Source organism: Malania oleifera, chromosome 1 (genome assembly GCF_029873635.1).
Source record: "Malania oleifera isolate guangnan ecotype guangnan chromosome 1, ASM2987363v1, whole genome shotgun sequence".
Classification (NCBI taxonomy): domain Eukaryota; kingdom Viridiplantae; phylum Streptophyta; class Magnoliopsida; order Santalales; family Ximeniaceae; genus Malania; species Malania oleifera.
The window spans coordinates 138,930,852-138,945,895 of record NC_080417.1 but is presented as its reverse complement, the minus strand read 5'-3'; positions in this window follow the sequence as shown (position 1 = coordinate 138,945,895).

The following is a 15,044-nucleotide window of genomic DNA, read 5'->3' as shown; positions in this document are numbered from 1 at the left end:
GTCAACGAATTCTCCTTAATTTCGTCGATGAAATTCAGTCATCGCCGACGAAATTCAGTCAGCTCGAAACCCTCTCTCGATATTTATTCGTTGACGAGTCCCCTGTATCCGTCGACGAATTCTCTTATGTCTTCGTCGATGAATCCCCTGTATTCGTCGACGAAGCCCTGTAGATCCCCTTTTTGTTAGTCCTTCCAAAGTTTAATGTCGTCTACGAAGTCGACTTCTTCCTTCTGTTTCCGGTTTCCATTTCTCTTTCTTTTATTATTTAAATACCATTTTATTCAGGTCGTTACATTTTATGTAAATCTTGGTATCAATTCCTATTTTCTCATTTTTTATTTTAGCTGTGTGATACTATTCCTACCAATTCAATTTCCTAACAAATGTATCATGTTTGATGATTAACTTTTTTGGGTGTAACATGTTTAATAATTAACTTTTATAATTTTGGGTGTAACATGCTTGATAATTAACTTTTCTAACTCTTAAAAATTAACTTATAGTATTTTTGAGAGTTTTCAAAATATCACAGATTTGAAACTTTTAAAAGTAAAAAAATTATCTTTTTCAACAACAAATTAACCCACTCTAGTGTTGTCCTTATCTTATTTATTTATTTTCAAAATTATAAAACTATAAATGCAGTAATTATATTTTAAAAAAATACACATCAATTTTAGTTATTTAAATGTTGTTAACCACCTTACAATATTTTTACCAAACACTTAAAGTTAACTTTTTTTTTTTTCTAACAATGTTTTTTAATAGTGGGATCAAATATTTTTGAAATAATATCAATAAGTACTTTTTTATCGATTCATTTTTAAAATGTCCTTTTAAAAATTCACAAAAGGGTCAAATTAGTTCTTAAGTTTTGTTGTTATTATTGTTGTTGTTATTATTATTGTTATTTTTGTTGTTGTTGTTGTTGTTGTTGTCGTCGTCATTATTGTTATTACTAAACTTTTAAGGCCTATATAGGGTATTCATGGTTTTGGTTGGGTTGCATTAAACGCAAAATTCCAATCGGTTCAATTTTGTAGTTTAGCAAAAAAGTCAATCCTAAACATAACCTTCAAGGATGTGGTTTGGGTTGATTGAAGTTGTTTGATTATTAGATGAATTGGGTTGAGCCAACCATTTTTTGTTTAAAAGGAAAGTAGAAAAAATGCACATGCGCGCACACTATGAATGTTTTGCCAAATATAAAATATGGGCTACATTGAAAAACTAATTTTATACATTAATGTCATTCAAATTAAGCATGCTAGATCAATAAATTTCTCATAAAAACAAGAGTATTAATATAATAATATGGCGCATCATAACAATTTTTGATTTTACATTGATAACATAACATAAAAAGAGATTCTAAAAAATGGAAGAAAAATTTAATAGTCCAAATAGTGCAATTTTTTCCTTTTGAGTAACTAATCTATGTAATGGGGCTTAAGACTTAATTATTGCCAAAATTATCATCATCGTTATTATATGATAGTGTCTAAGGCTTGTTAGCCATTGGACACTTGCCATAATTTACTAGAATAATAAATCTGCCCCATGAGTTCACTAACTCGATGTGAGGAGCTTTGGATTTGAATTTGGAAAAAATATTATACGAAATCACATTAAAATTTTGCCCAAATTTATCAAAATCCAAATTCAAAACTCAAAATATATGTTCCAAATATGACACAAAATTTATTTAATTTTTTACCACATCCTAAATTATTAGGATCACACAATTTATTAGGATCGCCTCTTTATTTGATATTGGTCAATTGTTAGATAACAATATATAGAGCGAAAATATACATTCCAGGGTTTGAGAAAAGGTTCGGATTTTCCTTCAGAATTTAATACATTCTAAAAATTTTCCATGAAGTTTAAAGAAATGATGCAAACTTCTCTTAAGATTTTAAAATTTTTAAAAACTTTCTTTTTGACTTGTTTAGTTCAGTAGAATAACTATTCATTCGAATAAGACAAAATATAGTTTAAATTTTGAAAATCTGATATCAAATTTTAAAATGATTTAATTTTGTGAATCGGCATGCAACACACTTTTTCCTTTAAAATTAAAATATATATATATATATATATATATATATATATATGTGAAATCAGCAAATTACATAGTGAATTAGAATTGAGACATTGTTATTTATTTAAAATATCTATTGTATTGATTATGAGCAAAACAAAGTCTGACATATGAGCTAAGCTTAGGCTTTAAAATAAAATTTGACTATGACTAGCTAACTGAAGATCATGCCCAACACATTTTCTACTGCCCCCGCAATCAAGTCAAATTGGATACATGAGGCCACGTCGTATTCCTCAGGAAAATGAAGTCATAAGACTGGTCCAAATTTTCCATTTCCCACTATTTATAATTTTTTCATAATTTTAATGTTCATTTCGGCATTTTATTTTTGGTACTGCCGAGTCAACATTTTTAAGCATTATATTTTATTTTCTTTGACACTTTAAATTACCAAGAACAACATGAAAAAATAGCTTTAAGATCTATCGTCAAATGATTTGCATGTATCTTTAACAAACTATATTATGATATTATGATCTCTTCAACCTAATAATTTAAAATTCTAATATGTGTTTTCCTAATTTGTGTTTTTATTTTTTTTAATTACATAGAAACTCCAGCCACCAATAAGTCCTTCAGATCCCCTGGTGCGACTACAAACTTACAGATCAGCGTCTTCCCCCTATGTTTCGCTGATCAGATAAAATTTAGAATGCGGACACGGCTTCCGTGCATCAGTTGAACGTTCGGCCAACTCAACCTCGGGACATATCTCCATTATCATCTACGGTCTCCGTTGACTCAAAAAAAACTTTTACCATTCACGGTCCCCACTGGCTCATAGAGCGAACTCTCACCATCTACAGTTCCCGTTGGCTGACAGAGTAAATTCTCACTATCCATGGGTACTGCTAGTTCCGTGAGTGTATCGACCTAAAATTGAATCCTCGATACTCCTTCTTACGTGTTTATGCATTTTCACAACGCTGGGGGCGCTAATTTGTGTTTTTTTCGTTACATTGCGTGTCAATCACTTCAGTTGATAATTTTAGTTTTTATTTTATTTTTTTATTTTCCAAATACGAAAAGAAAAAGTGTATTACTAATAATTCTTCAAGCATATCCACTTCAACTAAGTTTGCTCCAACTTGATGACCCAAAATATTTTTCTATTGGATTCATAAGAATTTAATTGAGGGTGTCCGCATAAGGACAAGGGTTTTAACAAAAGTTACTAATATAATAGAGTATTTCAACTAGGAATTAGGCAACACAAACTTGTTGCTCTATCGTCTACTAGAGGGTTTGCTTATGACTTTCGATATAGTAATGCGTATTTAATAAAAAAATTATTCAATGAAGAGGAGCATATCTTATTGTTAAACTTAGAATTATCCAAACAAAAGTAATGAGGGCATGACCCAAACTCTCTTACAAGGAGAAGCAATGGGAAAATTTTAGCAAAAGCCTAATGAAGTTAGGGGTGTATAAAAATTACTGAGAAATCAAAATTTGATTTGAGATTGAATCGTTTCACTTCTTAGTTTGTTTGTCGGTTTTGATTTCAATTTTGTGTGTCTTCTAAATCAAATTTTAGTTTTGATTTTGATTTAAAAAATATATCAAACCAAAAATAATGAATAACTTTTTTTTATGAAAATTTTAAATTTATTGATAGTTCTCACTTATGGCAGAAGAATGCCGTGATTACATGCATAACACATGAGATTATAAATAAACTATCAAAACTATCCCCAACATCAAAACTAATATTAAAAAAACCAATAACCATTATTCAACTAAAACAAACTAAACATATCTCTCAATTTTTAAACCAAATGCAGAGGCCCAATTTCAAAAACCCAATCTCTGAGGCCTAATTTTAAAACCCAAATGCTGAGGCCCAAATTCAAAATCTAGCAGGCCTGCGCCCAAACTAAGCTCACATGTGTAAGGCCAAGCTCACACATGCAAACCAGTCCAAACTCAGTAGGTGACTCACTTCGAGTCAACCCAACCCACTGAGTTCGGCAGAACCCAGCAAACAATGCAATAAAATAAAACAAAATAAAGAAAATCAAAGGTGGTGTTTGTTTTACTAGAAAATGAAGGAAAATAAAAAAAGAAAAGGGGGTGTTTGTTTTGCACGATTTAAAAGAAAAAGAAAAAGAAAAAGAAAGAAAAGGGATAAATTGGGTGTTAATATGGGTAGGGTGACGTTAGTTACGGTAAAATTGAGAAAAAATTAAAATTAACACAATCCTACATGCTATTACTGTGGGTGGACATGTGGCTTCTATCAAAACTAACTGGTAGACCTAATTCAAATCAATTGAACCGATTGACCCGGTTCAAATTATCCCAAACCGTTTTTTTTTTTCAACTTATTTAATTTTATTTATTATTTTATGTAAAATCTTAATTTCAAAAATTGTAGAAAAATGATAAAAAATTAGTAAAAATTAGAAAAAAATGAAAATTTTTTTTTGAAGTCATGAAAAATATTTTGAGTTATTTTGGCTCAAAATTTTTAAAAAAATGAGAAAATAAAAAAATGAGATAAAGTTTTTAAAATCCTAGAAATTTTTAAAAAATGTTGAAAATTTTCAAAAAATTTCTACAAAGATTTTGAAAAATTTGGGAATATTTTAAAGGTATTTTTGCTCAAAATTGTATGATTTTACTTGATTTTTGTGTGTGTGTGTGTATGTGTGGGTGCATCCCAATGATTTAAAAAAAGGTGAAGAGATGACTTTACCAGTATTAGTTTTGAGAGAGGTTTATCTAATAAGATCCCTTCATTTGAAGGTTTTATTAGACATTTCAAATCGCATTTTGATTTTCACTTTCCTTTTTAATTTTTCTTATTTATTTGTTTATTTATTTAATTGTTTATTTCAATATCTATTAATTCTCGCAATTCCGGACTCTTCTCTGGGGCATTGCGACAACTACCATTAATAGATAAATACACCTCTGAAACATTAAATAAACAAGTTATATTTTGAAAACCTCACATAAATAAAATTATTAGTATTTTGAAACCTTTTAATAAATTATAATTTAATTTTTGTAACATCCATATATCAAATAATAATTGAATTAATGTTTTTGTGAGTGCTATTAGTAATTGAAATAATTGATTTAATTTTTATCATTGTTGCCAAATGTCATGCCGTAAGAATTTTATGTTTAAGATATAGGAAGTGATATCCAAGGGTGGTTAATTATGAGTTATATATTATATAGACACGCACGCATGCATGCATGAAATCATTCTCTACTAATAATTGAATTAATAATTTTGATATTCACTACTAATTAAAATTATTTTTATAATTTAATTTTTTCATTGCTATTAATTATTGTATTGATGAATAATAATTGAATTGATAATTCCTATAATCACTTTTATTAAATAAAGTAATTTTTGAAAGCAAAAATAAATAATTAATATTTTTAAACCCACAAAAATAAAATTATTAATATTTTAAAATCACCCAATAAATTTATAATTTAATTTGTATGACCTATAAAAAATGAATTAATATTTTTGTAACTATTAATAATAATTGAATTAATTGATTTATTTTTATTCATTGATGCTAGTTCATTTTATTGGATATTATTATTATTGATTTCCTATTAATTTTATGTATAGAGAATGATTTCTAGTGTCAAAAGTGTTTATAAATTTATATGGATCAAGTGACCTAAAAAAAAAAAAAGAAAAGAAAAGATAAGCTCAATGTATGGTATTTCCACCTATGTGATTTCGGAGGAACGGACCATGATGAGTATATCGAATTAACTTACCTTCCATTTTTTTGCCAGAGGAATATCGGTATACACGGGCCTTGAAATTTTGACAAAAAATTTCATTTATTTCAAAAAATTACATCCAATTTTTGGAGAAGCCTTAAGTATTAATTTGCATTTTAAAACTTTTTAAAAATTTAATAATGCATAATAAAATTGTAATTTAATAAGTTGATTCATATGTTGAACTTGCCAAAAAAAAAAAAAAACCATAAATTTTAATTTTAGACCATTTCCGATTAACTAATTAAAAAAATAAGAAGAAATTAAATAATTCTAGCTTAACAACCTATTTCTAAGGTCAAACACAAATGCTATATTTAAGAGAGGAGAAAGTGATTTATGTGTCAAATATGTGTTGTGATTTATAGTAAAACTACAAATTGTAATTTCAAATCATTTTAGATTAACCAAACGAAAAAAGAAAGAAATTAAATATTTGAAAGACTATGAAGTTGGTTGATCTCTTTTAATATAATAATATAAATATATATTTATTAATAATTTTAACAATGTTTTAAATAATCATAATAATAAAAACAACTACTAATAGTAGCAATATATATTGTAGTGTATATAAGAAAGAAGGATCAATTTCATTTTCGTGGTTTATTAGAGGCTTGAACTAGCCTGGATTAAGAAGGGGGAAGACAACTCGGGTCCTATCCCTTCCCATGCATCTTTCTAAGAATTCGAATTTAAAATTTTCAAAATGCACATCTCAAGTTTTAGTCACTCACGTCTTAGTACAATAAAATGTATTTGTCCAAATTTAATAGTGTTGCTGCCAAGAATCTAGTTTTGCTACTTCGTCCTTTAATTATGATCACTTGAAAAGAATGAAATAAGAATAATTTGAAAGATCCGAGATGTATTTCGAAAGATCACTCTCATGCCTAAGTTAGAAAATAAAAGATTTAAATTATAATATTAAGTGAAAAGTGAGTGAAAATGAAATACTTGACTCTTCCTAAAGTGTGAAGCTGAACCTCCGTTGGCCTGGACCGCCTGGTGCTCAGGGGGTCATGGGTAAAAGGTGCGCGCGCATTCTCAATGATATCTTTTCTTAACTCAAAATAAAAATATTAAAAAAATACTTTTGTAGAACGATGACTCCTTTATAAGCGGCACATTCTGATGAGACGTTGCCGGACTTGGCTGCTCTTTTGAGATGCTGATAATTGGGAATTTGAGAACAGGATCACGTTCCCCGGTCAGCTTCCATTGCTCGCAACCTCCTCCCTCATGAGATTATTAATTATTTAATTAACAAAAAAATAATTGATATCTCGGGAGTTGTATTCTGACTGTGTCTCGAATACGGTTCAAAAATACATTAAAAAATATTTGTGTATACTTGGGGGCACAATTACAAATTCAATACTCAATTAATTTTTGTTGTTTTCTATTTAAATTAATTGCTCTTAATTAGTAGTATCATTTATTTTGTTTTTTTTAATTCCTCCAAATGTAAGTCAACCCCCAAAGAATTGCATAGAATAAAAATATATCCAATACGCCTTTTCATGTAAGGTTTTTATTTTTATTTTTTTATTTTTTTATTTGCGTGGGAATTTCAACCATTGTCGAGCCCCTTGGACGCTTAGGAGCGGCACCAAACCCACGGGGCGGCGACCTTTCCCCTTGATGCACCTCCCGGTTAAATTCGAATACAACCATGGTTTCCATCCGCCAGTTAGATATTCGGACATCCAAGACCTAGGACTCAGGCCAAGGCACACCTCCGCTCGCAAAGATCTCCACTGGGAAGCCTAGGCCCACCTCCGCCAACAAAGATCACAACTAGGGTGAGTCTAGTGGGAATCGAACACACAATACTCATACTTAATTGATAGCGTCTTTTCACCACGCCATGCCCGTGGGGAACGATGGTATTGCAGCCAACGGACTTGCATTTCTCTGAGCCCCAACCCATGCACGCTTAAGTCCTTAACTTGTGAACAAATTAATCAACATATTTTCAGCATCCCAATGAGAAATCTACTTCTAGTATGAATCCCCTAATCAAGAATTCCTAATACTCCTGTCTATTTCAGTTGATCCTACTAATGCTTTGAAATATTAAAGCATGCAAGACGTGTCAAATGATCGAGAAAATATTAGGTCCACTAAGTGTATATATTAAAAAACCAATATGATTTCAGTACGTGTATGTGTTTTAACGGAATGAAGTAACTATAATTATTTTTTAAAATATGTTGAAACCATGCTGGTTTCGGTGTATACGTTTGATAAACCTAATAATTTCTTTGGATGATCAAATTCATAGATTTAATGAGAAATAAAAACTCTTTCATCCATCCCTAAACTCTTCTAGTCTCCTTAATGAATTGGGAGCCCTTGAACCTTTTAGCCCCAATGAGGGTCTTAATGGACGATCAAATTTATAGATTTAATGAGGAATAAAAACTCTTTCATCCATCCCTAAACTCTCCTAATTGTTTTTAGAAATATATTTTAGGAATTTTTTCTTAAAGTCTCTGTTGTAGTATGTGGCTCATATCGGTGAAACACGTGTATAGAGAAAGCAAGCTGACGAAAATAAGGAAGCAAGTCTAAAGAAAAACTGTCGACAATTTTACTAGGTACTTTGACTGTTTCTTCCAAAAGCAAATTATGAAAAAAAAAAACCGCCGATGATTTGATATAGGTACATGACCTATAACACCCCCAACCCCTCGTGGGTCCGGGGTGCTACTTTAGTGACGTCTGTATACCTGATACCATAATCATTAAACATAATTGCAACATAAGTAATGAAACATTCACCAAACGTACATTACCAGAGTTCTAAGTCCTTTCATATGTATAAGATCCCAAACATTCATATTACAATCCGACCCAAAAAGACAACTAGTTCGGTCCATACAACCATTATACAAGTTCAGAGTCTTATAACATAATTTACATACACCTGGGATCATACAAATCTTCCCAAAAAGAAACTATTCTAACTTTCACCCCCTGATCTTGCTAAGCACGACACTTATTATTTCCTGAAAAGATGTTTTGTATATTAGGGGTGAGACACTTCTCAGTAAGGGTGATCAAGTTAATATCAGTGTGTGGGTAGCATGCATCAATGTTTATAGAAAACGTCCATTCTTCATATTACCAAAAATAGTTGTCTTTACGTCATACGTACTTATATAGTTAGAAATACTTGCTTTATATTCCTGATATAAACAGTTCATTAATTATATAACATCATTTACATAAATATACTGATATGCATAAAAGACAATCCTTGGGACTAACAGCTATGTATAAACCCTTGTGGTCAGGGTTGTGCTGCCCAAAGGCTGGATTAAGCTTGGGGTGATCAACCTAGACAAAGTCAACATACATCCGTGTCTAACTTCGACTATGCAGGCATTCGCAGCTTAGTTGCATGCTCCGATTGCCCTACCATGTCCTGAAAGTTTAGGTTTCCAGGTAAGGTACACCCTCTATCGAGGTTAATTGGTTGAAACCACCCACACCACTCTCGTAGTACAGTGTGGGCGCACATGGCAACATATATAATTCATAAGCAACGATACTGTGCTCATAACATAATGGTCTTCAGGGTTCCTAAAGTATATCATGCAATTTAAGTAGTAAAAATATATTTCATATTCATTTCATATAAACATGTCATTTAAAACCTCCGGCCCTCGACCGTCATATAGAAATCGGCCCTCGAGGCCATCATACATATAAAACTCGACCCTCGCGGCCATCATACATATCTTCCTGCGTTTATCACAAATAGTTCCAGTATTTCCCAAACATTCATCATTTCGGTTATAAAATAGTACATACATATCATTCACTTGCCACACAATTTCTTGTACTTTGAATATAGCCCGTAGGCAACTAAGAAAACATAACATATACAGTTTAAAACATAAAATCTAGTTTTCCACCGTTCATTTATATTGAAAATACCCTAACATATATCCTAGGTTTGAAAACGGATCTTTTAAACTGTTGGTTTTAGAAACTTCAACTGAAAACATAAATATACTAACTCCATAAACATTTCAAATGCTTCAATTTTATTAAAAAGCTGACTTAACTTAATCCCCTTACTTATTTCCTAAAAACAACCTGAGAAGCTAAAAAATTGAACCCTAGCTTTTTCTCGAGATCAAGAATCTACTCTGCTAGGATTGTAGATATTCGCTCCCTAATTCTCGTGGCAACTTTCGATTGTTGATTCGGGCGACGAACGACGAAGAAACCAAAGAGAGAGAGAGAGAGAATATAGGCGTGGGCTAGAGAGAGAGAGAGAGAGAGAGATTTTTTTTTTTTTTAATGAAGAAGCAAACAAAATCCTATTTATAGCTCCCCAGACCCGGTCAAATTCGTTGATGAAGTGACGCATTTGTCGACGAGCTATAGAGGGTCGTTTATTGACGAAAGAAGGGCTTCGTCGACGAACCCTAAACCTGATATTTTCGGCCATTCTGGATCTCTTTGTTGATGAGAGTCTGAATTTTGGCGACGAACCACATAAGGGCCTTCGTTGACGAGAATTTGGACCTCGTTGACGAAGCCTACTGTTCCACTTTTGAAATTTTCCTTTCTTATTTATTTTTTCTTATTTTTTCAGGTTTGGGTCTCTACATTAACGATTTCTTCCAAAGAAAAAAAATCGTCAACTGTTTTTTTTTTTTATGTTGCAATTGTTTTCCCTTTTTTAAAGTTACCATGTAATTGTTGATACCATTGTTAAAAATTAGGGAAACAAAAATAAAAAAATAAAAAAAATAAAAATCAGAAACTAAAAATTAAAAGCTAGAACCTGCTTAGTTAACATTCACAAAATTAATACAAATTAAAAACTTAATTAAAAAATTACATCTTCTCATTTTAAATCAAATAATACTATAAAATATGATTAGAATAATAAAATTACAAATAATACACATTAAAAAATTACTATGATAAAAAAAATTGTAGTTATTTTACTTAATTGTTCTACTTTCAAAATTTACTTTAAATAAAAATTTTATTGGACATAATGTAAGGACCCGAATTGGGAAAAAAAAAAAAAAATAAACGAGAAATAAAGGAAGAGAAAAGAAAAAGAAGGAAAGACGGTTTGGTAGGACCAAACTGTTGGCAGTTTTCTAGAGTCCAGAAAAATCGTTGGTTTTCCTCTGGGTAGGCTTACTTAAGTAGTAAGTAATGTATTTTTATTTCATAACTTATATTCCAGAAATTCGTTACTAATACTCTATTATTAGTGACGATTTTGAAATTCGTCACTAATACTCTACTATTAGTGATGATTTTGAGTAAAACTAATGTAGAATTTATAGTGATGGTATTAAGGTTTTAGTGACGGTTTTAATCCGTCACTAATACTCTATTATTAGTGACACTTTTAAAATTCATCACTAATAATTATTAGTAACCGCAGTTATTGCAATTAATTTAAAACTGTAACACCCCGACCCCGAGGGGTCTGGGATATTAACTTTTTACTATTGATTTACAGCGGAAGCAAAATAAACTCAATTTTTATTAAAACAGAGCGCTAATTATCCATATTACAATCACTTATTTCAAAAGAAGAAAAATTACACAAACATAAATATCTGAAACCATACTAATATTTCTAATCAATCTTTAATTTTCTATCCCCATCCGTATGCTTGTTAAGCCTGATTTCCAACATACTCTTCAGAGTTATCTGAAATAAAAATATGATTGGAGTGAGACGACGCTCAGTAAGTAAATAAGATTATTATTAGTGTGTGGCCAAAATGAGCTTTTAAAGAATTTCGTAAAACAATATTTAATACTATAACTTCAAGACTGCTTTTAGAATAAATATAAATTTAAAAATTTCTGCATAAAACTTTTGTCATCAATTTCAACAGTAAATTTTTATAATCATATACTATAACTGCTAAATTAAACTCTTAACTTTAAAACTGTAAAAATATTTAATGATAAACATACATATACTTTTCCTCATACGTTTTCCTTAAATCGTCATTTAAGCACCAGAATGATCCTTTTCACGTAAACTTACACTTTTCCTTCAAATCATCAGTAACTTTGTACACGTAATTAAATATGTATGAACATATATTATAAAAAAACCACCCTTAGGCCTGTTTGCCGTAAGTCATGTTTACCCCCATGACTGGGTTGTGCGGTCCAAAGACTGGACTTAGCTGGCTGGCCGACCAAACTAAATCAACGTACCTAAACTTTAAGTGAGATTTTCCTTATTAAGTCCTGGTTCGGAACTAGATGTGCACTCAGGAGAAATTCACTAACATAAATAACCACTCTGTAAACAGTGTGGGTGCACTCTGATCCGTATAAACTTTAAGCTGCGGTACTTAGCATTTGTAACTTTGAACTTTCATTGCCATAAGGGGTTTTAAAATCATCTTATTATAATTTATGCAATTTAAATAATATCGTGAAAATCTCATCTTTACTCATATTTTCATAAAAAATATAACGTAGAAATAAACTCATGCCACACAATTTTTGTGTTAAAAATATATATAATTTTATTTTTGAATAGAAATAAATGCTGAAAATTTACCCGAGGGGATTAGAACATTTCTTAACCTAAAAATAGATGCAAGTATATTAAAAATAGAATTGGTATAATTAAATATGCGTAAAAATAAACTTATGCAAATTTTATGGAACTAATTAACATAATTGAAATTTATTTATAAAATAAATTCGGGTATGAATTTTAAATAAAAAAAACTAACATAATCAAAATTTACTTACCTTCTTCTTTTACCGTGTGCTACGAACACAAAAACTATCTTTAAGCAATGAGATCGGAAAGAGTGAGTGATTGAGAACTTATTCAAAAATTCTCTCTTCACCACAATTTCTTTTACTCACTAATCCTTCTTTTCCTTAGAAAATTGTTGTGAAAAATGAAGGTTGAGAGCTCCCTATTTATAGGAAAATTTTGGGGAAAAAATGGAATTTGTAAAAGTGTGGGGTAATGGGTGAAATTATAATTTTTTTTTTTTAAATTAAAGAATTGGCAAAGGATGGACAAGGTATGGGTTGAGTATGGGATGGGGATGGAGGCCATGTGGGAGTGCTTGCCACCATTCCCATTAAATAAATTTTTAATTAATTACTTACCTAATTAATCAATTAGTTAATTAATTATTTTATTATTTCATTATTTTTCTTAATCATTATTATCATTGTTATTACTTTTAAACTATTTTTAGTATTTATTTATTTTATTTTATTGAATAAGAACTAAATTTGAATTTTGAAAACTCATGTGGGCCCTACATGGTCTTGTGGGCCCCATATGGTCTTATGGGCCCCACACAACTTCGAGACCCAAATGGATCCTACGTAATTCGAATACCTCTCATACTATTTTATGCATCCTATATAACTTTGAGACTCGTGTAAACCTCCGTACGGCTTCGTGACTCATGTAGGCCCCACACAGTCTTATGGGCCCCGTATAGGATACCTATATTATTATTTTATCATATATTTCTACAAATTATATTGGTCAAAACATTATTTTATGTACTTATTTACGTATATAAACTGTGTCTTGTGGCTCCGGGACTCATGTGGACCCCACATAGTCTTGTGGGCCCCACATATGATACCTATATTATTATCATCTTATTATGTATTTCTACAAATTATGTCTGTCAAAACACTATTTTATGTATATATACTTATTTACGTGTACAAACAGTGTCTATCCTGTTTATCCTATGAAATTTCATTTTGACTAGGCCGACCTCTAGGGAGCGACTGAACCGCAATGGTCTCTGAGCACTCGCTTAGACAAGGTCTTTCTTAGGCATCAATATGGAATCAAGGATCCTACAGAAAAACACTTCTGTATTGATATTAACTCAATGACCATTTTTATTATTTTATTATTATTGTGCTTTAATCATATATATATTTTTGGGTCATCACAAAAACCGTCACTAATACTTATAAAACCGTCACTAATACTTATAAAACCGTCACTAATACTGTAACGACTCAAAAATTCATGCCATTTTTTTTTACATAAAACATTATTACTTTGATACCCTTAAATCATAACCTAAGTTAACCCGAATGCATACGTACTGGGACTATACCTGTTTATATATATTACATGTGTAACGACCTGTTAAAATTCTATATATTTATATTTAAGTTAAACTACGCTGATAACTCCTGATGGAATAAAACATCAACTTAAGCAGTGAGAAACTGAAGTCAAGTATCCATATAAAACCACAACCATATATTTACAATACAACACCAGAATACTAGATCATTCCCCGATCTCACGTATATAACTGAATAAGGCTATACAAAAATATGGAATAAAACATCAACTTAAGCAGTGAGAAACTGAAGTCAAGTATCCATATAAAACCACAACCATATATTTACAATACAACACCAGAATACTAGATCATTCCCCGATCTCACGTATATAACTGAATAAGGCTATACAAAAATAATCTCCACCCCAAATACTCACTCTTATGACTGGGCGATATCGAAGCCCCTCTACCTGTGAGCCTGATCTGCTCGCCTAGTTGGAATACTTGAAAAATATTAATTTAATAGGATGAGACGACGCTCAGTAAGACGATATATGCTATTACTAGTGTGTGGCAAATGAGTTACAAAAGTATGAAAATATGATTCTATATAATCATATATAACTGAAATCTGTAAATATGATACAAGACAATATGAACCACCCCCTTTATCCATGTTGCTTACATACCCATATTACTAAGTTTCTATTCATATTACTTCTATTGTACATAGGTATACTCCTTGTTCTTGTAAACTGTACATACATAATAATAACTGAAAATTTTCCTGGATGGATAACTGTATGTCATGATTTAACCTCTCATGATAGGGTTGTGCAGCTTGTAGGCGAGATTTATCACTGGTTGCCCTATCAGGATAAACCACTATACTTCGTCAGTCAAATTGGCCCTCCTCAACCCATATTTGATGGGGAGCCTATCCACAACATAGGCACGATTGACTTATCTACCACGTATTATCTAAATAAGTGATTGCACTCTGAACTGTATATAGCTACGGTATCGTGCTTTGTAAATTGTATCTATAATGGTCTATTAGGGTCTAATACTATATAATACGTTTCTAT